This window comes from Rhipicephalus sanguineus, chromosome 8 (genome assembly GCF_013339695.2).
Source record: "Rhipicephalus sanguineus isolate Rsan-2018 chromosome 8, BIME_Rsan_1.4, whole genome shotgun sequence".
Taxonomy (NCBI): Eukaryota; Metazoa; Arthropoda; class Arachnida; order Ixodida; family Ixodidae; genus Rhipicephalus; species Rhipicephalus sanguineus.
Genome location: NC_051183.1, coordinates 142,053,509 through 142,080,189, shown reverse-complemented (window position 1 = coordinate 142,080,189; position 26,681 = coordinate 142,053,509).

The window sequence follows — 26,681 nt, the reverse complement described above, 5'->3', positions numbered from 1 at the left end:
ACTCGGTCTGCATGGGCAGTTGTCGGCTATCAGCGACTTCAGCCTTGCTCGTCGCCATGGCTTCGTTGACTTCACTCAGCACCCTTATGAATTCCGAAGCGATGTCGTCGGGAGGAGGCGCAGGTGGTATGGGAAGGTCGTTTGTGTGACTAGCGCTTTCTTCTATCTGGAGTACATCGACCGAGACTTCGCTCAGCAGGGAATGACCACCACCTTGTGTCATCCATGCTTGCGCTGAAAACCGGCGATGTTGCACCAACGGTTCACCAAGCGTCTCTTTCCGGATATCCGCAGATAAGCCAGCGTCCCGGTATGGCGCATTAAGTGCTATCAAAGCCGTAGCCTCTGCGTGCTGAAATAACGCTGAACTTGGGATTGGCGAGCTCGACGGGTAAAAAGTGTTGTCAGCAGGTGACAGTGGCGTAGCGTTCATCCGGTTATCGGAATTAGTTGCCTGGTCTGTTACCTGGAACGACGGTGGGAGAGGAACAGGTTGCTTCATCTCTCCAAGTGAAGATGTCCTCGAGGGCAGCGTCACAGACTCCTGTAGATGCAAGGAGGTCTCGGCCTCTGGTAGCAAGGGTGTCGTGTCCGATGCGTATGCAGAGGACGCGACTCGAAGTGTTGAGCACAACCTCAGTCCGCTGCTTATACTGGGGTAAGCTGCGAAGCTGTCTGCTGGTGAGTGGCAGTGCGTAGTTTCAGCTTCGAGATGGCCTTCCGGAGCTTCGTCCTCTATAAAGACGTGTTAGATTCGCTGGTGGCGGCATAGCGAATCCGGCCGAAAGCAGCAATCAGAGCTGCACACCAATCCTGGTGAGTGGCAGTGCGCAGTTTCAGCCTCGAGGAGATGGCCTTCTGGAGCTTCTTCCTCGATAAAAGACGTGTCATATTCGCTGGTGGCGGCATAGCGAATCCGGCCGAAAGCAGCAATCAGAGCTGCACACCAATCCGGCCATGATTGTCGCTTGATGCCGTCATAGTTGTGCCATGCCTTGGCTGCATCTCGGACATGGTATATGGCAACGAACCCTTTGTGCTCGCCAGGCCAGGCAAGACGAAAGCCGAGCTCAATGACCGTGTCTATCCAGGCGACAGCATCGTCTTGGAATCCGCTGAACTCCGGCAGTTCCCAAACAGCCAGAGATGGCAGAGTGGCAGGAGGGAACCGCGAGCTCAACGATGCCAAGCAGTCGAGCTGGTGCGATAGTTGCGAGATGGCCCGCGTAAGCTCCTCGACGCTGTCGGGTGAGAAGCCCGAATGGTCAGGGTTCACGTCCGAGGAGTATGTAGCGGTCGCCGCACGCAAGACGGCGAGATCCACGAGTAAGGAAGCCTGGATGGCGTCCCTTGGCAGCTCGGATGTTCGCAGAGTACCGGGAGCGGGATGTAGGCCATGGGAAGCGTGAACGACATTCTCAATGGATAGGAGCCCGTGCGCATTCTTGCCTTGAGGTGGTAGCATGGTGTCCGTTAGCTCGTGCCTTCGAACCCTGGAGGAGGCATGGACGCCGTCCACTAGTAGTGGATTGGGCAGCTGAACTGGCGGTCGGGTTGATGACTCCATCGCAAGGAAGCGCGGACGGCGTTCCTTAGCCGGAGGGACCCGAGTAGCCGAGACCAGCGACGTCCTGCAGCTCCAACCTCGAAGTTGGGGTTCCCCCATGATTTGTGGCTGCGCCATTGTAGTGAAGAAACACAGAAACAGCACCCGTTCCTGGGCCAGCTGTTCTATTGTCTGAACCTCTTCTTCCTCTCCTTCGGTCAGCTCCCCGCGCGCCCAAAGCCCTGTGTCTTTCTTCGTCATCACAATATATATATATATATATATATATATATATATATATATATATAGTTGAAACAAAAATTAGAAAGGCACATTGCATAAAACACATCATGGTGTCTTGTAATAGTACATTCGGGTGGTTGTGTGAGAGCACTCCGGAGGTTCTCTAAAATACATGATGATACATGATGAAGGAGGAACAAATACTTGCATACTTGTTTGGTCTCGTTGTAGAGCTTTAAAAATGATAAAATCACCACTTTGAGACACTCTCAGAGTGGTTTCAAACGACCAACCGAATGTCCTATCATTCAGAATTGATAATTAAGTAGTTTCATTGTCCCTCCCGCATGCCCCAGTTCCCAGTTTTCATCGATACTCTCTGCCACGGTAAAAGACACCGATTGATTGTAATCTGCCTCTATCGGCTTCGAGCATTGACTGATCTTGTATATGAGTTGCTTTCTAATTATTTTAATTTAAACCTTTTCGCTAGAGTGCTTGTCGAATACCGTCTATACCATTACTTGCTTTTCCGTTTTCGTTTCGAGACTTACGAAGAAGCATGCTGCAACGTCGATTTGCATTTAATGATTGCGGTCTCGTTTGCCGCGCCTCGGGCTCTCCGAGGTCGGAGCGGGCGGAGCCTGCGAGGCAGAACCCCTCTGCATTAGGTACATACTCTCCACCTTTAACCAAGTCACAAAGCATTATCAACTCGCTCGCGGGGCGTTTCTTTTGACCCATTGAAACCTATCTCGTCCTCAATCTGTTACGCTTCGGTCATTACAATGCACTCGTATCCCAGTCTTTTGATCTGTAGTTGACGTTTCACGGAGGTCTTCCGTCGTGTCCCGACTGCGGCGGACACAGCGATCGTGGCGACAACATACTCGTTCTTGTCTTCGGTTCTCACCCCGACCTTATTCACTCGCCTACGGGTAGAGAAGGTCCGAACCGTACCATAGTTTCAACCTCTCTATTCCAGTACCTAGGCAAAATCTGCGGAAGAAGCTCGTACGCGACGACAACAAAGCCAACGTCCACGCAATCATTACCGAATTGGAAAGCTTTTATAGTTTCTTCTCTTAAACGGCCATCTCCAGAAGTGTAGAACAGAACTGCCTACTGTATAAGCAAGAGATCTTGACGCTAATCGCAGAATACGTTCCTCTTGTGTCTGTTCGCTGTGATGATGATAGTTCCTCGTATACAACTTCTGTGAAAAAAACTCCCACAAAAGAAGAAACGCCTTTTCCGCGAGGCAAAACGTAGCATTTCTCCGTCGAAATGGGACATATATTTCACTTGCCATCGGGAATATACAAGCGCGCTGAAAAAAGCTAAAAAGAAGTATTACCATGATCTCCAAAAATCATCCGCGACAAACCTAAAAAAATTTTGAACATTATCAACCCCAACAGTTTATCGCATAACATTTCACTGTGCAATCCTGATGGCTCACGGGTACCAGCTTAGAAGTGCTCTGACTTGATGAATTCTTACTTTTCCACAGTATTTACTAATGAGCCGCCTGGCAATATCCCCTCCGCCTCCAGGTACGACTTTCCCCAGATGCCATCCATCACCATAAATGCTGAAGATATCCTGAAAATTATAAACCACCTGAAAACATCGAGCGCCCCTGGTCCTGATAACATACCGGCAACGATACTAAAATCGAATGGAGCTATTACTAGCCGCATTCTGCAAATCGTATTCTCTAAGCCCCTTTCCGAAGGTACCATGCCTGCATGACTGGAGCGTAGCCAAGGTAACCCCAGTATTCAAATCAGGTGACCGTTCTAGCCCATCTAATTATCGTTCTATTTCGCTGACATAACGAGTTTTTCTTCCAAAATAAACATGGCTTCCGACCTGGTGTGTCCTGCAAAACTCAGCGTTTCGAATTCACTGCCGACCTCAAATTAAACATAGATTCTCTATTTCAAACTGAGGTCATATACAAAGACTTCTCTAAAGCATTCGATCGTGTCGCTCGTCAACGACTAATGAACAAACTCTGCTTTCTTAGCTTGGACCCTGTAACCCTGTCATGGATCTGATGCTTTCAAGCACATCGATGTCAGTTCACTGACATTGCCGGTCTTCACTCCCCTGCTGCTCCCCTTAAATCCGGTGTCCCTAAGGGGTCAGTGCTCCCCCCCTTACTCTTCCTTATATACGTGAGCGATCTACCATCAGGAATTTCATTATCCATGCGATTATTTGGGGACGATTGTGTCCTTTATCGCCGACTAACCACCCCTCACGATCACGAAATCCTCCAAAATGACCTATCCTTAGTTGAAAACTGCTTTTCACTCTGGATGATGCAGACCAATGTTTCCAAATGCAAAGTCACGGGCGTATCTCGCAAGCCCTCTAACTTGGAATACGTCTGTAATTTAACTTAACATATGTCCACAGTTACCGATACCTTGGCTTATTTCTGACATTCTCGCGTGATCAGATCACATCGCAAAGTTAGTAGCTCACGCAACAAAGAAGCTTGGTTACATCCGAAGTACTTCATCCCTATCCCCTCCTACAGTCCGTAAAATTGCGTACGAAACCTTCGTTCGTACGAAGCTCGAATACCCGTCCTCCATTATGGAGCCCTCATAATCTGTTGGAACCCATTCAGAATATGGCTGTCCGGTTTAGTACGTCCAATTACGACCACTCATCAAGCATCAGTTTTAATAAGGAGTCTTTAGACTTGCAGATTCCACCTGAATGGCGTAAATTCTCTCGTCTTTGTTTATTTCGTAAGGTATATTATTCTTTTCCTCACATGCATGGTTCTCTCTTACATTCTCCCTCCCGCTACTCTATTTAATTCGAGAAGCCTCCAACGTCCATTCGGTAGCACCGTTGCATTCAACAAGTCATTTCTTTCTGTGGCCATCGAGAAACGGAATAACTTACCGGAAGCCATCGCCTCAGAGCGTGACTCGTGCGCATTCAAACAGCTACTTACAGCTCAATTAAACCTGGACTCCCATTAAAGCTCTACCACCGTCACTGTATTTTGTGTTTTGTATGTGTAAATTTTTTGCGCGCATGTTTTTATATTTATATGAGTACATTTTGTGTGCGTCTGTCCTCGGATCCTGCAAAAGCATTGCTCGTGTATTTTTATTAATTTTTTATTTTCGTTGTTTTTTGTAATTAGTAAAAATGTTCTCCCCCCTTATATAATGCCCCTAGGAGGCCTTTAAGGGTTAAATAAATGATGACGATGATGATGATGATGATGAGATGCGCCCGGCATGCGTTCTACCGCTGCGTCGATTGGCCCGGCGTGGCAAGAAGTAAATCGGATTGAAGACTGACAAAGAGAGTAATAGCGAGAAAGAAAGAGAAGAAAGAGAAAGAAAGAAGAAATAAAGAGAGTGAAAGAAATAGACTGAGAGAGAATGAGAAAAACAGACGCTAAAAAAAGATAAGAAACGCAGCAAGAAAGTGAGAGACAGAGAGAAATGGAGAGAGAAAGAGAAAGGGACGAATAATAAAACAGATAACAAAGGTTAACATAAATAAAGAACACCAAGAAAGGAATCACTTGATGGGGTCTATAGCTTCAACGCGAACTTTGCGGCGAAAGCACAACACGTGCAAAACTACCCCTCAAGAGATAAGCGCGTGAGCACCGTCGACCACGCCCTGTATGTCAAAATACAAGTCGGAGGCGCACATGCCCACTCGGGCGAAACGCTGGAGAGTTTTAGAATTGGAAACCCAAGAAATTTGCGAACCGCCTTAGCGCATGCGCCGTACACAAGCCACTGTCAAACTCTTGCGCTCGCGTTGTCCCAAGACCCTGCAGCGCCCTGTTTTGGTCGGCGAAGAAAACCGAAAAACACGCGATCTCAAGAGAAGAAAGTAAAGACAGCAGTGGCAGGCGAAGCTACGACTCGCGTTCCCTGCTGGCGTTGATTCTGGTCACTAAAATTATTTAGGTCTAGTTGGTACATATTCTTGAAGCTGAAATTGCAGCGCAAACGCACTTCTTTGTCTTTCTTACTTCTTCTTTACTCCTTTTTCTCTGCACCCTTCTGATTATAATTTCATGTCTTTGCGTAACTAATAAACTGTCTACTTGTTCGGTTTCGCTTTAGGGCTATTGCTGCATGCCCATGTGCAGTAAGGGCCACTCCGGCCGGCCCGGCAACGAGGCGGCGAATGCCGCTGCCCACGCTTCTCTCACACGAGCCGTTGCCCCTCCATGTCCCGAGACGGAATCTGGCAATACGCCGCGCTTCCGCGAAATTCCGGCCTATTACCGTGCTGCGCGCCGCCTGTACCCAGACCCCGCACGTGGCGTGGAGAAAGCGGATGAACTACTACTACGCCGGCTCCAGACGAACACCTATCTCAGTCCGGCGGTCGCCAGGCACATTTGCCGGAAATAAATGGCACCTGCTCGACCTGTCAGGTCCTCGCCGACACCACCACGTCGTAGCCTCGTGCCCGCCAACCCACTTCCTTTCTCCTCCCAACAAGAGAGGCTTGGGAGGAATACCTGCCCGGCTGCTCTACCTTGGAGGCTCAACGCTACTTGATGAGGCGCGCTGGGGCAGCGGCCTGCTCCATTGGCGTCCCGGAATAGGGTCTGGCCACTCACAATACATACAGTGTATTACACAGCAACTCTATGGTTAATTTTCTGAAATAAAGATGTTTTCTACCACCACCCCCACCACCACCTTGGGCTTAAATATGCCATAGCGTTTCATACTATAATACCTAGAGGGGAATCTGGCGCTAGTGTCTATGCGGGCTCCTTGAGCGGCGCTTCTACCAATCTGGGGTGCTATTCTGGACATTGTCAAATTCCGCCATGTTGATGATTTGATTGGTCACGCGAGGTCGTTCGCATTGCGGCGCTGCAATGGCGTTACGACACAGGAATCCGCGATGACGTAACGTGACAAAAAATAGTTATTTTTTTCCGAAGTGACGCTTCGCCGTACTCTGCCGTGTAGAAATAAAGGTTTGGGTGGAACAACGAAACCGAAATATGGTACTGAGCTGTGCCTACGTTCAACTTGCGGTTTATCGAAACTACTGCTCGCTTGACGAAGAGCCGCCATGTCTGCAACACGATTGGACATTGCACTGATGGCGCCCATTGCGTCACAGGACCTCACTTTTTGTAGCGTCAATTTGACGTTGCGTGACGTTGCATCCCCCCAAATTTGCAGCTTAAAGTGTGAGAACGATGAAGTGCCCAAAATTGGCCGCCATATTGTTGTAAATTGAGTTGCTTGTTCGATGTACAGCCTCACATACGTATGTGTAGATCTCATTCCGTGAGTTATTTTACAGGCATGTTTTCGGTTAGTAATATTATAAAGTGTTGTACATGATGCTTGCTTGTTAAAATAAAAGGCTATTGTTTAATTTGGCTTGTTCGAAGTTGCGGTTCTCGCCGCAAGAGAACGCTAGATAAGCGAAGAAAAATGGCGCTGCTCTTTGTTGTGTAGTGGCTGGAGCTGCAGGAAGAAAGAATTCCGCGAGTACCGCGATGCTTTTGTGATGACCGATCAATTGTTTCAACTGCGGTGCCGGCTGACGAAGGACACTGTGCGATGGCTGTGCGGGGAGCTTCGCCAGGACCTGGAGAGGCGGCGTACGGACACGAGAACAGCCCCGACCGTTGTTGTTGTTTTTGTTGAGCTACAAGTGCTTTGCGCCCTTCGCTTGTTCGCCACTGGCAGTTACCACGACGCGATCGCGAACAACGAGGACGTGGCGACGAGCTAGTCCAGTGTGGGTTTCACGATTCATGCTGTCATGGAAGCACACCGTGCATGGAAGCGACCGTCGAGCGCCTCGGCAATGAGTGGATCGCCCTCCCTGACAAAAGGAAGGCTTTGTCCACATAGATGCAAGAGTTGAAGGCTGCGTTGAGGTGGTCGACGACACGCTCGTGTGCATAAGTGCGCCGTATGAAAAGGACGATGGCAGCAAGGCTGCTTACTTTTGCCGCAAGAACTTTTACGCCCTCAGCGTCATGGTGGTGAGAACAAATTTCATCTTATTCAATCCCGCGCATGCTGTTAGTAGAATGCAAAGGAGGAACGTGAAAGACAGCTTTTCGTCACTCTCCAGTATTTTAACGACATTTGGTGTGGCTCCAACTGCAGTGATGGAAAAGAACGCAGTATTCGCGGTAAACGGAGTTTCCGTCACTATTTAGTTTCGGCAGGGGTGACTTGACACCATAAAAAGTTCATCGAGCTTCATATTTGATCGTGGCAGCTTTTAAGAAAAATAATGGATGAAAGGAAATCAAACGTGCTGATGGCGCTCTAATTTCATAAACAGTGATATGCAGAGATGCAGTAACTGCCACATATGAAATGAAAGATACAGCTGTCGAAGCTGCGCTCCGAAAGCAACTCGAGAGAAATAAGGGCGTTGGACCACACAGTTACAGTTGTTATGCATGTAGCTGGTTGTATTGCTGTTGCCGACTTCCTTCCAATGGAAACAACACTCTGCAGGTATGTGACCAACCCTGCCGATGACTGCCCTCCCACTCGGGGCCCGTGCACGACGCCTTTATGTGGAAGACATCCACCGTGAGCCAGGACTGGGCTATGGACGCCGTGGCCAGGTTGGTGAATAGCTGCTTGGTATGCAAGCGTGAGAATGCTTTTGTGGTGTCTTAGTGTAGCAAAAACATTATTCATGGTAATTTTATTACACGATGCATGGTTCTTAACTACTCAAGTCTCTTCGTCCAAATTTCTGCCCCGTATGGTATTACTGGCAGTTACCTTGGTCGAACACTATCTACTTTAGTGGAACTCGTGTTCCCTTGAATGAAAATTCTCTCACGCACGCATTTGAGAAAACAAGTCATACTGAGACCCGAGGCGGCACACAATAATTTGACTTGCTCTCAGTGTATGCTTGCAACTTGTCTTTCTATGGTCATAGGAAAGACTACTAGTGCAATAGAAAGGTTAAGCATGAAATAAACTTTCATGAAGACATTGTATGATCCTTTATTAAAAGTGGTGAAATAATAAATAGTAAGCATGCGATGATACAGAAAATGCTACACTCTGAGGCTATGTTAAAAAAAAGAATACATCAAATACAACTGCCATAGATGTTGTACATTCGTAAATACAATTATGTGTAGAAAGGACAAGTTGTATAAAAATACAAATACAACTCAAAGGTATTTCAGTCATGGTTCATAAAAGCACTAAAAAACAGCTCAAACGGTTGCAAAAGAAACCTGCTGTCACTTTTCATTGACGGCCTAAGCACAAAAAAAACTAAGGGAAACCAAGCCTTGAGTGCGTTGACCGTCTGCAGCCGCATATCAGTCCCATGCAATCAAAAGAAAGCACAGCACCCTTACCACCAAAGAAGATGCGCCTTCTGTCACTCGCCCCTTCTTGTCTATGAAAGAAGTTAAAGATTGCAGTTCAGTAGCTTCGTTGTCATTCCTCCTGACGAAGGAATTGAGTTGATAAAGTCATTTTTTCGTTGGAGCATTTCAAAAGCCGTAATTATGTAACGTAACCAGACAAGCAATTCTGTCAATATGTCTAGCTGTAAAAAAAAGGAAAGCAGTGCATATCAGCGACACGATGTCTTCGAATAAGTTAAAAGAAGTGAGAAACGAATAGTACATATTCATGTATACATTCATATTATGCTAATTGGAACACTGTCCTCCACAGGTGATAGTGCATACTCGCTTCAACCTTGGCTGCTTAACCCCATCCCTGGAGCACATCCTGCAGAATCCTCTGCTGCCCCATTCTACCACACCACTCTTCACTGCAGTGCGTCGTATAACTGTGCACTGGAGTCCTCAAGGCCCACTTTCGGCGCTTGCAGAGGTACAGAACACTGTACTATGGCCCACTCTTCACGTCGATGATCATCGCAGTTTGTGTCGTGCTTCACAACCTCGGTGTTTGCACTGTTTGCACATCCCTTGCACTGAAGAACTCGAATGAGAAGATGCGGACCTTTACAACAACAATAGCGACGATACGGCTGCAGTAGACATGTACCAGGCGGGTAGGCAAAGGCAGGATCACGCTCTGTAGTGGTTCACAGCTGGGCACAACTCCATGTAATGGGGTTTACATTCCTGCGAGATGTGCACAGAAACGTGAAACACAAGAAGCTCTTGCTGTTTCTCATGACAAAGTAGCCACTTGCATTGTGTTCGATCCTATACCTATCACCTGTACTTGTGTTCTTGCAGGAATTTTATTCTGACAAAAGTTTCATTGTGTTCGTTCATTGAGAGAATGCTAATTGTACCAAGCAGTTAGGCAAAAGCATGCTCAGCTTCTGCCGCAAATCATAGCAGGACTAGTTTGTTGAGACCATAGTGACTGTAAACAGCCTGTGTTATTTTGCAGCAGTGCATGCAACATTGAATGCCATTCCAGAGCATTGTTTTCAGCACTTTATTCACAATGCGAACCCGTGTGATGACTGTACGAGTCTGGCAGGTGTGTACAAAAGCTCTATTCATGTAGTAGCCACTCATACATGCAAGAGCACAAGCTTCCTGTGGTTGGTAATCTATGTAAACGCTTATAGGCACAAAACGAACCAGTACCGAAAGGGGCAACGTGGGCACAGCACTGTGTAGCTAATTTCTGTCGTGGTTTCTCTGGTAGAGTATAAAAGTTTACATGCAAGAGTAATACATGATATTTCAGAATGTATTGTGAGTCAATTGATCTTCTTCTGTCAATTCATCATTGCGAGTCAATTCATCATCCTTGCAATAATAAAAAGCAGTCAAGTTGTCTCATTGCTTAAATCATTGTCTTATCATTCACTGCTGCCAACAACAACAAAGGATGCCTCTAATATTGTACCAGCCAGTTTTCAAACCAGCACATCTGCATAAAAGCATCTCTTTGAATGCAGTTTGTGCACTTCTTAGTGCTGCCAGTCCAATGTAACATCAACTGCATGAAATACAATTCCTCTTCTTTATCTGTGGCCATTATGCACTTCTTATCCGTATGTTGTAAGCAACGTGGAAGTACCTTCCACAGTTAACACCTTCGGAGATGCATCACTTCTGTGGATTGAGATTCGCCTAGATTTTATCTTTCAGATTCAACTGATCGCGCGTAACGTGAGGTCCTGAAACTTAACTTTTATTGCTTCTGCTTATGTATATTTACATGATTGTAACTTTTACTTACAGTAGTCCTTACGCATCCTCAGCAAAACATATAGCACCATGTTAATGATCACGACAGTTCAGGAAGATACTTCGCGCATCGGAGACGTTATAAATAACTCAGCTGGCTGTTGGGCTACTTGGCACATTACTTAAGATAAACTAGACGCGGAACAGCCACCGCAACAAAAAAGACAGATGGAACAGAAGGGGTATTATTAATACTTGCAATGCTGTGCAGCTCCTTATCTCCATACTATCGGCAGCGCTTCTGCACGCCGCGGGCCCTGGGAACGAAGGGCCACCGCAGCCCAAGACGGGGTCGACGCGCATACTTGTAACGATGCCGGCGTCGTCCACCGAACGTGCGTCGCCAAATCGAACGGCCCTCCGCCTGTTCTCCTGCAATAAGCATGTGCATAGCTGAAACGTCAACACCACCCGAGTGAAACGCAAGCTTACCTGACTGCACCGTCATTCCGCGCCTCGAGCTCGAGCTGCCGCCACTTTAGTTCGCCATAGCCACCGCCACTCCGGCGGCAGCCTGCTGCTGGGGCCCAGGCGGTAAAGGCGCTCTGTCATCGTTTCTAACGGCTCCCGTCGTACCTCCTGTAGTAAGTCGCAAACCACCCTCCCCATAGGGGGACGATCGGTAAAAAAATTCAACATCGCGGCCCACTGTTCGGCGATCTGCCGACATAGCCCCAGAACAACTACACAAAACAACCAGCGAAGTAACGATGTCGGCAATAATGTCGACGCTGGCTTGGATGGCTCGCTTATTGGCTAAAAAAGTTACTATGGCTTTGTCGCTCATTTCCAAATCTCCAAATATGGCGCTAAATTGCAGACGATATCGTCTGCTTCACAACTTTAAAACTAAACGCTTCAATTTTCTTTTATTTTTTTATTGTTGCGTTAACAATTTCAGATACAAAATACTGTTTAATTGCACGTTTCTTTGCATCTTATGTCCCCTTCACGTCACGTTTCGCAAGCATTTCATGCGTTTGCGTCATCATTGTGTACACGTCACGCCTACGTCAAATTTGACAGAAAATGGCGGAAGTCCAGAATAGCACCCCTGGCAATGATGAGAAGTACAGCCTTCGGATCTGCTTCGGAGGGATTACGTGTTTGAGATTCGCGGCGCTTGTTTTACGAGTGTAAAGCAAGGTGATATGCATTTATTTCCAATTAAAACTAGCTTCATTCTTTTGTACGTAAAAGTTGTTGCAAAATGTTTGCGCTACCGTGTGATGGAAGTGAAACCGGCGGTGCAATCCTGGACATTGTCAAAAAGCGGCATATTCTCAAATTTTGTAATGGCGGCATTTTGAGCCAATCAGAGGAGCCGTAGCAGCTCTATGGGCCAATCAGAGTTGACCAATGACAAAATCTCACAATATGGCGGACTTGGACAATGTCCAGAATAGCACCCCTGGACACATTCAAGCACCAGGGTATGCATTGCTCTGAAATTGTGTTCTAGACCTGGTTTTACGATATAATGAATTAATTTTGTACAACAGTTAAAAAACACGGTTGTTTTGTCCTCGAAAGTACACATTATCTATTTGTGGGAATAACCGCACTGTACTGAGGGAGAAGCACTTAACGTATCTTATGCTGCGATGCCAGGTGCGTCTGTCCAAGTGGTCTGCCCCCAACGCATTTCTTGGCTTGTTTTCAGGTCAAGGCAGACGAGTGTCACGGTGAGTCTGCCTAGCTTTGCCGCCGTTTTGTAGCCGATTTGAACGAGTTTTGGAAAGACCCGCTTATCAAACAAACTCTATGCGATTTTCTGCACTGGCATGGGACGCTACATCTCTGCGCAGCGGTGAGTGCACGGTGCTTCGCTAGAACTACCAAATACAACATGTAAAACGGCAACGTCGCAGCCAACCAAGATGTCTAGCGGTCTTCCACCTCTTTGAACAACAAAGGCACTGCTTGAGTGCTATAGGGAACCAGCGCTGGAGTTTCCGCAGCCGCCCTGGCGGTCAAAGCGCGCATACTCCAGCCGCTCCCGCGGACGAGAGTGGCGACTGGTTGAGGCGATGCGGGCGCGTATCGCCGAAACAAAACAAGAGGATGCTGGCGGTACTGTTGCGCATTCAACTGCCACAATACGTAGAAATGAGGGAGGACGTATCCTTCTATGTTTTTCCTTCTAAAACGTATGAATATGAACGGATGCGGCGTTGCATCCCGGCAGTCAGACTGTCTAGTGGCGTCGGGCTGATTTCTAAACCGAATTGCGCGTGTCTGCTAGATTTATTCGATAGTAAGGGCCACCAGTGGAAACCCGGGCCAACGAGAGGAAATTAATTGGTGTTTTGTCGTAAAAAAAACGTACATATTATGCAGGATGCAACATATGTAACAATTTTTTCATCTGACCACCACCAAGTTCATTTCTGATGCCACCGCGTGCAATGAATGATACGATATGCAGGTAGTCTGCATCATTTGCAAACAGTTACGCAGAAGGAAAGCTGTCTGTCTACGAGATGTGTACGGGGGCACGTTCGCGCCGAAGCCGCTGCAAAGTTATAAGAAATACGCCCGCGATGGATGCCTCCGTTGAACTTTATTTGTGCTACAGACAGAGTTGTCACGAACAAATCAGCGGACTACTCGAAGCTTAGCTTACTGGAGTCAGCCGATGCGGTAAAGCATCTTTGTGTATTGGCTGCTGCGGCGAAGTGCCATCGCAATTATATGCCTCGCTAGAAAAGGGTCAAATAGCTTGGATTTTTACTCGCCGTTTAATTCGCGTAACGTACTGTGTTAGTTTTTTCGCTTGCCTGTGCCTGCTTAGAATAAATGTGTTTGATCAACATAGACACTTGCTATAGCGTTTTACGTGCCAAACAAGGTATGATAATGAGGCACGCCAAAGTGTGGGAATCAGGATTATTTTTGACAACCTGGGGTTCTTTAATGTGCACATAAATCTCAGTACGCGGGTGTTCTTTGTATTTCAACCCCATCGAAATGCGGCCACCGTGGCCGGGAATCTGTCCCGCGCCCTCGAGCATAACAGCGCGACACCATACGTGCTCTGCTAGCACGGTGGTTTGCTTGATCAACGTCCGCGTGCATACATACCGCAGGCTGGGCATACATACCACGGCAGAAAAACGTTGACGCAGATACTCCTTGCCTCTTTTTTTTTTTTTTTTTACTGCAGTAGTGGGCAGCTGGTATCGACGCAGCAGGTACTTATAAATGGAGGCTGTGAGCCTGCACTAGCTTGACACAAATCCCAGGGCGCAATCAGAAAATGGTGACGACGGAGTCGCCACCAAGGCACAGCACTGTCTCTTTGACGCCGTATGCACAGACGTAGTCTGCTCTGTAGGACTTGTCTCCGTTTTCCAATGCTTGCTTGAGAAAGTAGCCTTCAGACAAAGTTATTTTTTTTCTAAACCATAGAGCAGTATCATTGGCGCAATGGCTGCTCGAGGTGTTGGCGCCAAAATGAAGCACGGGAACGGCACACGCGCGTGCGCTCACCGCGGTACAATGCGGCCGGTCGTTTGAGTGCGAGCGGCATTGCCTCCGAGATTAGCCGGCGGCGCGGAGGCCATGCGAGCGGCTGAGTTATGTCGCGACTCCCCGCCAGGCGCCCTTTTTCGGCGCGCCACCTATCCAGCGCTGGTCTCCCATTCAACGATCCCCACTACCCACGCCTCGCGAAGAACGAAACTGAAACTGTAGAAAAAGATTTGTACACAGTTCGCTAGCTAACGCGAAGCAATCAGAAGCCTGCAATTCCCATCATTCCCATGGTGGTTGAACCGTCGCAGTGCCAGTTTCCTGTCTAGGTTATTGTATAAAACTGTATGCTGTCCACGCTGATATTTCAGAGTCTTTGAACGCGTGGGCTTCGAACAGCGGTATCAGAACACAAATCAGATCCCTTGCTGGGCGAGTTCGTATTCTACCTGCGAAGCAATAGTGATGTCGCTCCGTTTTTGCATGCTACAGTTGCTGTTTCCCAGCTACTGCACGTCATCCAACTGCAGTCTTTTACTAGAAACACATGCGGCGAACACTAAGTGCAACGTATTCTTGAAACGCACCTGTTCAAGTCGCATGCGGTTATGACCCTTGTTTGTTCCTCTTCTCTTTCTGAAAGAATACTGCGGTGCATCTTAAATGCGTAATTGCAAGGAGAAACTGAAGCGGCGTTCGGCGCATGCGTTTCGCGTACGGCGAACGCAACTTTCGGGTTAATTTCCTCGAATGATTATCTTTCAACCGTTCTGTCGATGCTGACCAAGCCACGTGATTCGATCAGTTGTATAAAAAAAAAGCCGGCAGATGCCACGCATTGTGGGAATCGATGTAATGCGAAGCAGCCAGCAAAGAGCTGCATACATCGTCTTGTATGCCATTGAGGAAAATGCGTGTCATGGTTTTCATGTTAACTCCTATTATTTATGTTCGTCACACAGTAACGTCGCGCAATACCAACTTCGGGGTCGATCAAGCTAGAGAAACGGCCGCCAGCGCCCCATGAACGTGGCACGCAAGTCATGCTGTACATGACATAGGTGTCATGACTTTCATGTTAACTCGTGTTATTTATGTTCCTCGCACGGTCACGTCGCAAGATACCAATTTTGGTGTATATCAAGCTAGCGAAACGGCCGCCAGCGCCCCATGAGCGTGGCACGTAAGTCATGCTGTACGTGACATGCGTGTCATGATTTTCATGTTAACTCGTGTTTTTATGTTCGTCACACAGTCACGTCACAAGATGCCGATTTTGGTGTATACAAATCCAGCGAAACCGCCGCCAGCGCCCCATGAGCGTGGCACGTAAGTCATGCTGTGCATGACATGCGTGTCATGATTCTCATGTTGACTCGTGTAACTCGTGTTATTTGTGTTCGTTACACAGTCACGTCACGCAATACCAATTTCGGGGTAGGTCAAGCTAGCGAAACCGCCGCCAGCGCCCCATGAGCGTGGCACGTAAGTCATGCTGTACATGACATGCGTGTCATGATTTTCATGTTAACTCCTGTTATTTATGGTCGTTACACAGTCACGTCACAAGATACCAATTTTGGTGTATATAAATCTAGCGAAACCGCCGCCAGCGCCCCATGAGCGTGGCACGTAAGTCATGCTGTACATGACATGCATGTCATGATTGTCATGTTAACTCATGTTTTTATGTTCGTTACACGTTCACGTCGCAAGATACCAATTTTGGTGTATATAAAGCTAGCGAAACGGCCCCCAGCACACCATGAGCGTGGCACGTAAGTCATGCTGTGCATGACATGCGTGTCATTATTTTCATGCTAACTCGTGTTATTTATGTTCGTCACACAGTCACGTCGCAAGATACCAATTTTGGTGTATATCAAACTAGCGAAACGGCCGCCAGCGCACCATGAGCGTAGCATGTAAATCATGCTGTACATGACATGCGTGTCATTATTTTCATGTTATGACTTGTCATTTATGTTCGTCATACAGTCATGTTACGCCATACCAATTTTGGTGCACATTCGATGAACCAAGCGACCAGGAGAGCACAAAGTCGTAGATAGATAGATAGATAGATAGATAGATAGATAGATAGATAGATAGATAGATAGATAGATAGATAGATAGATAGATAGATAGATAGATAGATAGATAGATAGATAGATAGATAGATAGATAGATAGATAGATAGATAGATACGCTCAAAGTCGCAGAAGTTCGCGACTAGGAACCGGCTGTTCACTCACCGTTCTCATCAGACAGTCTATTCCATCCCCGATGGCCCTCTGCTGGTCCTGCTCTTGTACACGTTGGCCAAATCGATGCACATGGGACAACATGTACAAGAGGAGGACCAGCAGAGGGCCATCGGGGATGGAATAGACTGCCTGATGAGAACTGTGAGTGAACAGCCGGTTCCTAGGCCTCCCTTGGGGTTCGTCGTCGACGCACTTAAGGAAAGGAAATTCACCTCGGACAAAGGGGGCGGTTTCGTGGTTCTGCCTGAAGGGATGTACCAGAACAAGGCACTAGAAGCAGTGCACAAGAACTTCAAGGCGGTGCACTTTTGTCCGAAAAAACGGAAGAGTGCGGCTCAAAAACTGTTGAAAGACTGCGCTCTTTCCTGTCTCCCTTCTTCTTTCCTGCTGGTTGCGCAGTAAGTCTTGTTTACAAGCTATTCTCGCTCTCGTACAAATATCGCAACTTTCATGCCCGTCCCGCAGAAACAGGCTGAACACCACGGAGAACGGGGACAGAACGCCCACGACAACAACATAAAATGTTGCAGTGTTTAGCTCGGCTATGCCAGGATAACATAGCATTAGCAAAGGTTCAGCTGATTATTCCTAGCTTTCCTGATTGTCTAGGATTACCTCATTCATGCTTACTGATGCTCCAATGACACACATGGTATACGTAATATGTGGCACATTTATATTATTTTGCCAGGCAACTACTTTGGGATCGGATGAGCTAAGCTTCTCCGCTCTTCTGCGCCGCTGAGCAGCATTTGCACTCTCCTTCTCCATGGCTATATCACACTGGCAAACGCCAGTAGGAGCCGCTATCAAGCGGCACTAGCGCAGTATCAGACGGGGACTGCACAGCGAAGGCGAATAGAATAGATGCGCGCGCGCCTGCTCCAATACGTCTGCCACGGCTACGACGTCACTCCTCTGGAAAGCGCAGACCGGCAGCGGCGGAGTGCGCGGGAGGGGCCGGCTCCGGTGCGTGACATCATTGACCCTCGCGCATGGGCACCATGGCTCTTGAGGAGGCATGCGAACGCGAATCTGGCTCGGCTAGGCCAGTGTAGCTAACGCTGCAATAACAAAAAAGTAGCGGCCGTGCAACGCCACTCGCGTGCTCGGCCTGGTTAGGGCACGTCATGCGCACGTGACCATGCATGCGCATCACGTGCTCATGGGTATGCGTCATGTGATCCTCCGGCGAAGAGGGCAGGGAAGGGATTTGGCTTGTGAAGGCTACACGGGGCGAGTGACAAGGGTTTGAGCTCGCGTGCTCGAATCATGGTTTCGCACCGCTACACATTGTTTTTTTCAGTTCGTAATGAACCAACTTTAAAAATTCTTGCGGCATAATGCTCTTCAATCGGCACACAACAAGTTCCAGCGTCTGACTAAAATGTGCCATGTGGCCTGGTGAGGGGCCCTTTAAAATGAACTAAAAGTAGTAAATTTTCTTGCCGGGGCTGGGTTTGCACCTAGACCTCCAGGGCCCGAAGGCGAGTGTCTTAACCCCCGGGATAGACACCCATGCTTGCCGGCAGCGAATATATCTGAACCTTAGGAATGCGCTGTACCCACACTGAGAAACAAATGTAAAACGTCAAAGGATCCCTCATGCATTTCTTAGGCCGTAGCAGTGATCCCCCTCCACCCGCGGAACGCTTTGTGCACCCCACGTGGTTTTGCATTGCCTCCGGGATCGGCCCAACGTTCATAATGCGACGATGTGGCCTGATGACGCCATCGTGTGACGTCTCGTTAATGGACGTGATGATGTCAGACATTTTGGTGACCTGTGACGGGATTATTACATCACAAGGTGAGGCCATCCCATGATGATTTTTGCATCACTCATGTTGACGCCTACGCCTACAGACACCTTTGGCGTTTGATCAGCCATCTAAGACTTTCGCCTGAATAGTAAGTAGAAAACGTTTTCTATGAAGGCCACGCTGTCTTTCCTGATAGTGGAACAAAAGCCCTCTTCAGGACAAGATGCACTGCCGATACGGAGAACTTTACACACCGGGAAAATTCAAAGCTTGCCGAAAATTCGATACAAAACAGCAGTTTCCGTTGGACTTTGACGAGCGCTTGTAGGAAAAGGAAAGACGACGGACCTATGCTGCCTGAAAACAACTTTATAGAGTGAGATAAAACGTGGGTTAAAACTGCAATAATTTTAGGCTTTGTATAGACAACTTGCAATAGACATCCTACGTGGATATTTCCATCTCCTACTCTGCCGACAAAACCAAGATCCCGGGATAGAGTAATATACATGTCAACTGTATAAAGTCACGTGGTCCTTTACCTATACATGTGCCGAAGACGACTCGATGGCGCAAGCCGTCTTATTTCTCTTCTCACTCGATATTATTGATCCCTTTCTCCTCCGGAAAGCTTGTTGCACCCAACGTGGTTTTGCAGTGCCTCCAGAATCAGCCCACCTTTGACCAAGTGGCTGTGTGATGTCATGTCAGAGAAGTAACGTGATGATTACGTCACTAACGGTGGCGACATGCGACATCATGACATCATATGATGATGATAGTTTATCGCATCACTCGTGTACACGTCGCCGAAGCCGAGGGTCAGTCTTCAGCGTTTCATGAGGCATCTAAGGATTTCGTGTTGTTATGCTGTGCTTGCGGAGAAGACGCGCCTGCGTCTAGTAACATCACCTAAGGTCTGCTTGCGAGGATATTCGTGCGGGACGCACCGATGATCGAGGCGATGCCGGCCAACCGCGGCATGTCCCTATTGACCACGAACAGCTTGAGCATATATCTTCCTGTCTTATCTCCTCTCGACTTGGCTGTGGCGATAGACCAAGCTGTGTCTGAACCGCCGTCTTCCGTCGCGCCACTTGTGCAATCCGCACCACCATGGTGATTGATCCCCGACGTTTATTACACGATGACAACAGGCATAGCAATAAGGTTGACGGCCATAGTTTCTTTTCTTTCTGCTTCGGAACGAAGCTGTGGGTGATGTAGATTCTCAGACATTTGGTTCACGACCACCCTGGGGCATTTGGCATGAATTGGGCAAAGAAATTTAAATCATTTAGAGTATAGAAAATAGTAAACATCTGTCTATATGATAAGGATAGTTTTGTTCATATATAACAGTTACGTATACATGAGGAAGAAGGGAGCAAGTAAGCTCGTTGAGAACAGTAAGTAACCTCAGAATACAATTGCGTTTTCCCTGGACCTAAACGAAGTTCACTCAGCTTGAGCCTCATATCGAGATATGAGAGCGTTCTTCTTATTGACTCCAATATTGAACTGCAGATGATGATGATGATTCAGCGACTGTTTCGTTAGTTCGCTGCTGTCAGAGCGGTCTAACACCCAGAGAAGGATCTGCCATCAATCGTGCGGCCTTGCCGCAGTTATGAAGAAAAAAATAATGCGAAACCTCCCAGTGAATTATGCTATATGTGGCTATGCCTGCGTTAATGTCATCATCAAGGCGCTCGAAGAACAAGAGGGAGAAGACTTGTCTTCACACGAGCGTGCGCATGCTACAGTTGGCTATGCTACATGTGGTTTTGCCTGCGTTAATGTCATCATCAAGGCGCTCGAAGAACAAGAGGGAGAAGACTTGTCTTTCACACGAGCGTGCGCATGCTACAGTTGGCTATGCTACATGTGGTTTTGCCTGCGTTAATGTCATCATCAAGGCGCTCGAAGAACACGAGGGAGAAGACTTTCTTTCGCACGAGCGTGCGCATGCTACAGTTGGCTATGCTACATGTGGTTTTGCCTGCGTTAATGTCATCATCAAGGCGCTCGAAGAACAAGAGGGAGAAGACTTGTCTTTCACACGAGCGTGCGCATGCTAGAGTTGGCTACGCTACATGTGGTTTTGCCTGCGTTAATGTCATCATCAAGGCGCTCGAAGAACAAGAGGGAGAAGACTTGTCTTTCACACGAGCGTGCGCATGATACAGTTGGCTATGCTACATGTGGTTTTGCCTGCGTTAATGTCATCATCAAGGCGCTCGAAGAACAAGAGGGAGAAGACTTGTCTTTCACACGAGCGTGCGCATGCTACAGTTGGCTATGCTACATGTGGTTTTGCCTGCGTTAATGTCATCATCAAGGCGCTCGAAGAACAAGAGGGAGAAGACTTGTCTTTCACACGAGCGTGCGCATGCTACAGTTGGCTATGCTACATGTGGTTTTGCCTGCGTTAATGTCATCATCAAGGCGCTCGAAGAACAAGAGGGAGACGACTCGTCTTTCACACGAGCGTGCGCATGCTACAGTTGGCTATGCTACATGTGGCTATGCCTGCGTTAATGTCATCATCAAGGCGCTCGAAGAACAAGAGGGAGAAGACTTGTCTTTCACACGAGCGTGCGCATGATACAGTTGGCTATGCTACATGTGGCTATGCCTGCGTTAATGTCATCATCAAGGCGCTCGAAGAACAAGAGGGAGAAGACTTGTCTTTCACACGAGCGTGCGCATGCTACAGTTGGCTATGCTACATGTGGTTTTGCCTGCGTTAATGTCATCATCAAGGCGCTCGAAGAACAAGAGGGAGAAGACTTGTCTTTCACACGAGCGTGCGCATGATACAGTTGGCTATGCTACATGTGGTTTTGCCTGCGTTAATGTCATCATCAAGGCGCTCGAAGAACAAGAGGGAGAAGACTTGTCTTTCACACGAGCGTGCGCATGCTACAGTTGGCTATGCTACATGTGGTTTTGCCTGCGTTAATGTCATCATCAAGGCGCTCGAAGAACAAGAGGGAGAAGACTTGTCTTTCACACGAGCGTGCGCATGCTACAGTTGGCTATGCTACATGTGGCTATGCCTGCGTTAATGTCATCATCAAGGCGCTCGAAGAACAAGAGGGAGAAGACTTGTCTTTCACACGAGCGTGCGCATGATACAGTTGGCTATGCTACATGTGGTTTTGCCTGCGTTAATGTCATCATCAAGGCGCTCGAAGAACAAGAGGGAGAAGACTTGTCTTTCACACGAGCGTGCGCATGCTACAGTTGGCTATGCTACATGTGGTTTTGCCTGCGTTAATGTCATCATCAAGGCGCTCGAAGAACAAGAGGGAGAAGACTTGTCTTTCACTCGAGCGTGCGCATGCTACAGTTGGCTATGCTACATGTGGTTTTGCCTGTGTTAATGTCATCATCAAGGCGCTCGAAGAACAAGAGGGAGAAGACTTGTCTTTCACACGAGCGTGCGCATGATACAGTTGGCTATGCTACATGTGGTTTTGCCTGCGTTAATGTCATCATCAAGGCGCTCGAAGAACAAGAGGGAGAAGACTTGTCTTTCACACGAGCGTGCGCATGCTACAGTTGGCTATGCTACATGTGGTTTTGCCTGCGTTAATGTCATCATCAAGGCGCTCGAAGAACAAGAGGGAGACGACTCGTCTTTCACACGAGCGTGCGCATGCTACAGTTGGCTATGCTACATGTGGCTATGCCTGCGTTAATGTCATCATCAAGGCGCTCGAAGAACAAGAGGGAGAAGACTTGTCTTTCACACGAGCGTGCGCATGATACACTTGGCTATGCTACATGTGGTTTTGCCTGCGTTAATGTCATCATCAAGGCGCTCGAAGAACAAGAGGGAGAAGACTTGTCTTTCACACGAGCGTGCGCATGCTACAGTTGGCTATGCTACATGTGGTTTTGCCTGCGTTAATGTCATCATCAAGGCGCTTGAAGTACAAGAGGAAGAAGACTTCTCTTTCGCGCGAGCGTGGGCATGCTGCAGTTGGCTATGCTATATATGGTTTTGCCCGCGTTAATGTCGCCATCAAGGCGCTCTAAGAGCAAGAGGATGAAGACCTCTTTCGCGCGAGCTGCGCCTGCAGCGGTCACCTCTGGAACTAAGGTTATGCTTCCGGCGCTGGACTTCGCCCCAGCTTAAGAACCTGGTGAGCCAGCTCCTAATAAATAAAAAGGAAGTCTGACGCTCTGCACCTCGCATAATCAAGCATCCTGGCTAAAAAAAGAAGGATAGAGAGAAAAAATTGGGGGACGCCTAAGCTTCGCCTTTAAGAGTTGAACGCGATAGCGATATCCGGTCCCATCCACATCGTGCTCTGGTTCGTTTGTTCTTATGTTCAGTCGCCCGGTCTCACACACAGGCGCGCACATGCACACACACACACACACACACACACACACACACACACACACACACACACACACACACACACACACACACACACACACACACACACACACACACACACACACACACACACCACACACACACACACACACTCGACATACTTATAGTAAAGCATATGTTTCCCCTCTGTTCAACAGCACCTCTATGACAACAGTGTACCCACTACGCGCGTGTAACAGAACGCGCGCACTAATGTGTATGCCCCTTGTAATGAGTGGAATGCATTAAACCATCAGCAATAACGCGCGTGATGCTTTTTCGAAGTTGCGATGCACCCACTACGTCTTCGTAAAGGAATACGTGCGGTAATGTGCGTGCCTTTTTTAATGGGAGGCCGGCTTTCAACCACCAACTCGGTATGCAGTTCACATGGTGTGACGCCCGAATTTACGCTTGTACCCTGTTCTACGGCGATATTACATCTCGTGTTGTGACACCTGTAGACAGGACCGCGTACGTTTGTGAAGCAATAAAGTTAATTCCAGTGTAGCTCGAGGTGAAGCTAATTCTGGTCATGATGTATTTTGCCGTGTACGTAAAATGTGTATATCACGGGCCGTGAAAACGTTTTTCTTTAAGCTGCACACATCCACTTTATCCGTAAAGGCATGGCTTCATGAAAAAGGGATATACGTGCCCTGGTCTGTAAATTGGAGGCTATGCAATGAGCCTGAAACAATCGACCATTGTTTCATTAATGGCGGTGATGCATTTCATTTCTGGGACATTAAGAGAACCCTCAGAAAAGAATTTCCAATTGCATCGCGTGGTGTTAGGCTCCTCCCGTTCAAAAAGAGCATCAACAATAATGCACCATATGATTTAATCATGCTGTTAGGTCTATATTCGCTATCAAGAAGCCGCATGATTGACAGACATGCTGAGCCACCTCGCTCGACAAAGTCTGTCTTTCGAGGTGAAGCAGCCAACCTGCGTAGTGTTGCTGAGACTTTTGACCCGGTTCCGAAGTGGCTTGGACTTCTGGACGCTTGTGTCTGTTTACCATACTTTTCAAGATACCTTGGACTGTGTGAAATTATGAGTGTTACGTGCATATGTGCATGTGAGTATAACTCTAAAGCAGTGAATTATGTTGTAATAGGTGGCGAGATTTGATGGCATTATTCCCATGCATTAAGGAAAAAAAGCTAGCGTGGCTCTGTGGTAGAACACCTGCTTGCCACGCAGACGGCCTGGGCTTTTTTATTATATATTTTATTTGCATCTTTCTGAATTTTTTCGTTCGCGGACAAGATGATGATTTTTCGCTCACAACCAAAAACGCCGACACCGACGCCGACAACGGAATTTCTGCGGAACGAGCTCTTTCACGCTGTCACGTCAAAACGTTTAAACCAGTTGGCTGGAGTGTATTATACTTGTGAATGAGGTATGACTGTATATTTGTATATTTTGGGGGCCGGAAGTTTGTATGTAAGGTTGAGATCGTCGAAGTTGTGACCTGCTACATTAAAATGTTGTGCAACTGCTTTCAATGATTTCTTTGCTGCGTCCGCGCAATGCCCGTTTAATCAAACATGAACAGGCTGTCCTGTTTCGCCAGGGTGCCGTTCGTGACAATATGGTCATTCGATCATGTAGTTTGAACTAGTGCAGGTAAAAGTAGATTTTACATGATGGACGTAATCACTCCCGGTGCTTAAACTATAACGTATCGCAAGGGTTCGCAAAAGCCAATACGCCTTGCAAACACCTTCAAGATGACGTTATAGCTTATAGCTATATAGTTATTGTCACTGATCACTTACAGCTCAGTTGGACTGCATCTCAACTACGATATTCTCAGCCCGTACCACTAAGGCTTATCGGGCGTCAGGATTAAAATTCACGCGGTCTTTTAAGCATTTTGCTAAGACGACTCGAAGGTGAAAGCCATCTTCTTTTACTTCTCAGTGGATTGTATTGATCCCCCAACCCCTTCGAAAGCGGTCTGAACCTAAAGTGGTTTGTAAACATTCTGCACCTCACCTTGTTTTGCAGTGCTTCTGGGATCGGCCCACTTTTGACCAAGAGGTGATGGTGATGACGGCATATTGACGTCACACATTTTGGAGATATTTGACGGTATAATGCGATGATGATTTTTTGCATGACTCACGTTGACGCCGACGGTCACTATTGACGTTTGATGCTGCATCTAAGGTTTTCACTCTAAAAGAACCATATGAGCCCCGAGAACGAACAATGGCAACGCTGTAGTGGCGGCGATGTGACGTCACGGCAAGGACTCGCCTGCGAAACCATCAAGGATCGCGTTTTTCTGCGCCTGCCGTATACCCGCTCGTGTCCAATTCGTGGTGACTACTCCTTAATTTTGCGATAGAAATCTCGTGAGGGAGAAGGTTTTATTACTAGCTTAAGTTCACTAAGCTGTCGGAAGTGTTCATAGTATAGCTTAAGATGGGCAAGATGCCCTTCGAACGGAAGATTCGCCGTGGAAATGGTGGTACAGGACAGGGTTGCCGTTGGGTGGATTGAATAGGAGACTAAAATGAAGCCAGAAGTAGCCAAAGTAGCCATGACATTTAATATCACTACAAAATGTGTAGCCACAATGGAAGAACGTAGACATAGGAGCACAATTCTTTCTCTTTTGCTGGGTTTTCGAGCCACAAATAGGTTGCAAGTAAAAGGACTAATTATTATCTCACGGCACATCCATATGCGTTGTTTAGAAAAGATAGAGGTTTTGCCACATGGAGATCAATATTAGAACATTCCAGTCATCGTAGAAACGTTGAAACAGTTTTCATTGAAGCTTCAGGCTGAATCTGATTAGTAAAGTGTATATATTACAAGTCCCGCTTCAGATAGTGAAATCTGGTTAAAGATGAACGCATCAGCATAATTTTATTGCGGATCTCAGTTTTTGTCTGGTTTTCACGGTCGAGTACGCACTGCAGATCAGAAATAGTCGTAGAAACTTGTGCGTAGCGTCAGAATTCATGGAGGGTAACATGAGCAGCTCGCCGTCCATTCATCTGCCAACATGCACGCAACTTCGCCACTCCGTATTTGCAGGCGCGCCAGGCGTTGCGTAAAGGTGCCTTCGTGCACACCAGCCTGCTGATGGGTGGAGGACGCGCGCGCGCATCGGCTGAAACGACAGAAAAGTTCAAAAACAATATACTTGATCTGCCAATAATGATAAAAATGGCTGCTAAACGCGTGGAAACGAAACTTCAAAAGTAGCCAGATAGTTCACGAGAAGACAACCGCAAATTTTAGCTGACACACTGGGTCGCAATGTAGCCAATACGGCGCATAATAGCCACCAGCTGCAAACCTTGTCGCTACCGACTTCAGCGCCACCACACGTCCGCATGTGGTGCAGTGAAGTAATGACAATACCTTCTTATTATTACATTGCGGTATATTTAAGCGTGGGGTGAAATGTAGGTTAACGAAAAAATTGTCTAGAGTAAAGCAGGGTAATACTGAGCGCGGCGTAGGCAATTTAAAAAAAATGGTTGGCAACACTGGGAGGACTATACACATCACGAGAATTTAAACTTTGCGAAAATATAATGCCAGAGTCGCGTTTCGGTGGCCCCTGGATGCGGCTGCTGTGGAGCCGTAACAGACGCTGCAGAACGCAAGGAAAATGATGAAAAACGCAGTGCCGATGCCATCCGAAAACCTCCTTCTAGGGAAGGCCGCAACCTACTACGATAGAGTCTTTTAGGAAGTTACGGAAATACGATATGTAATTACGGTACAATATTATTTTACCGCT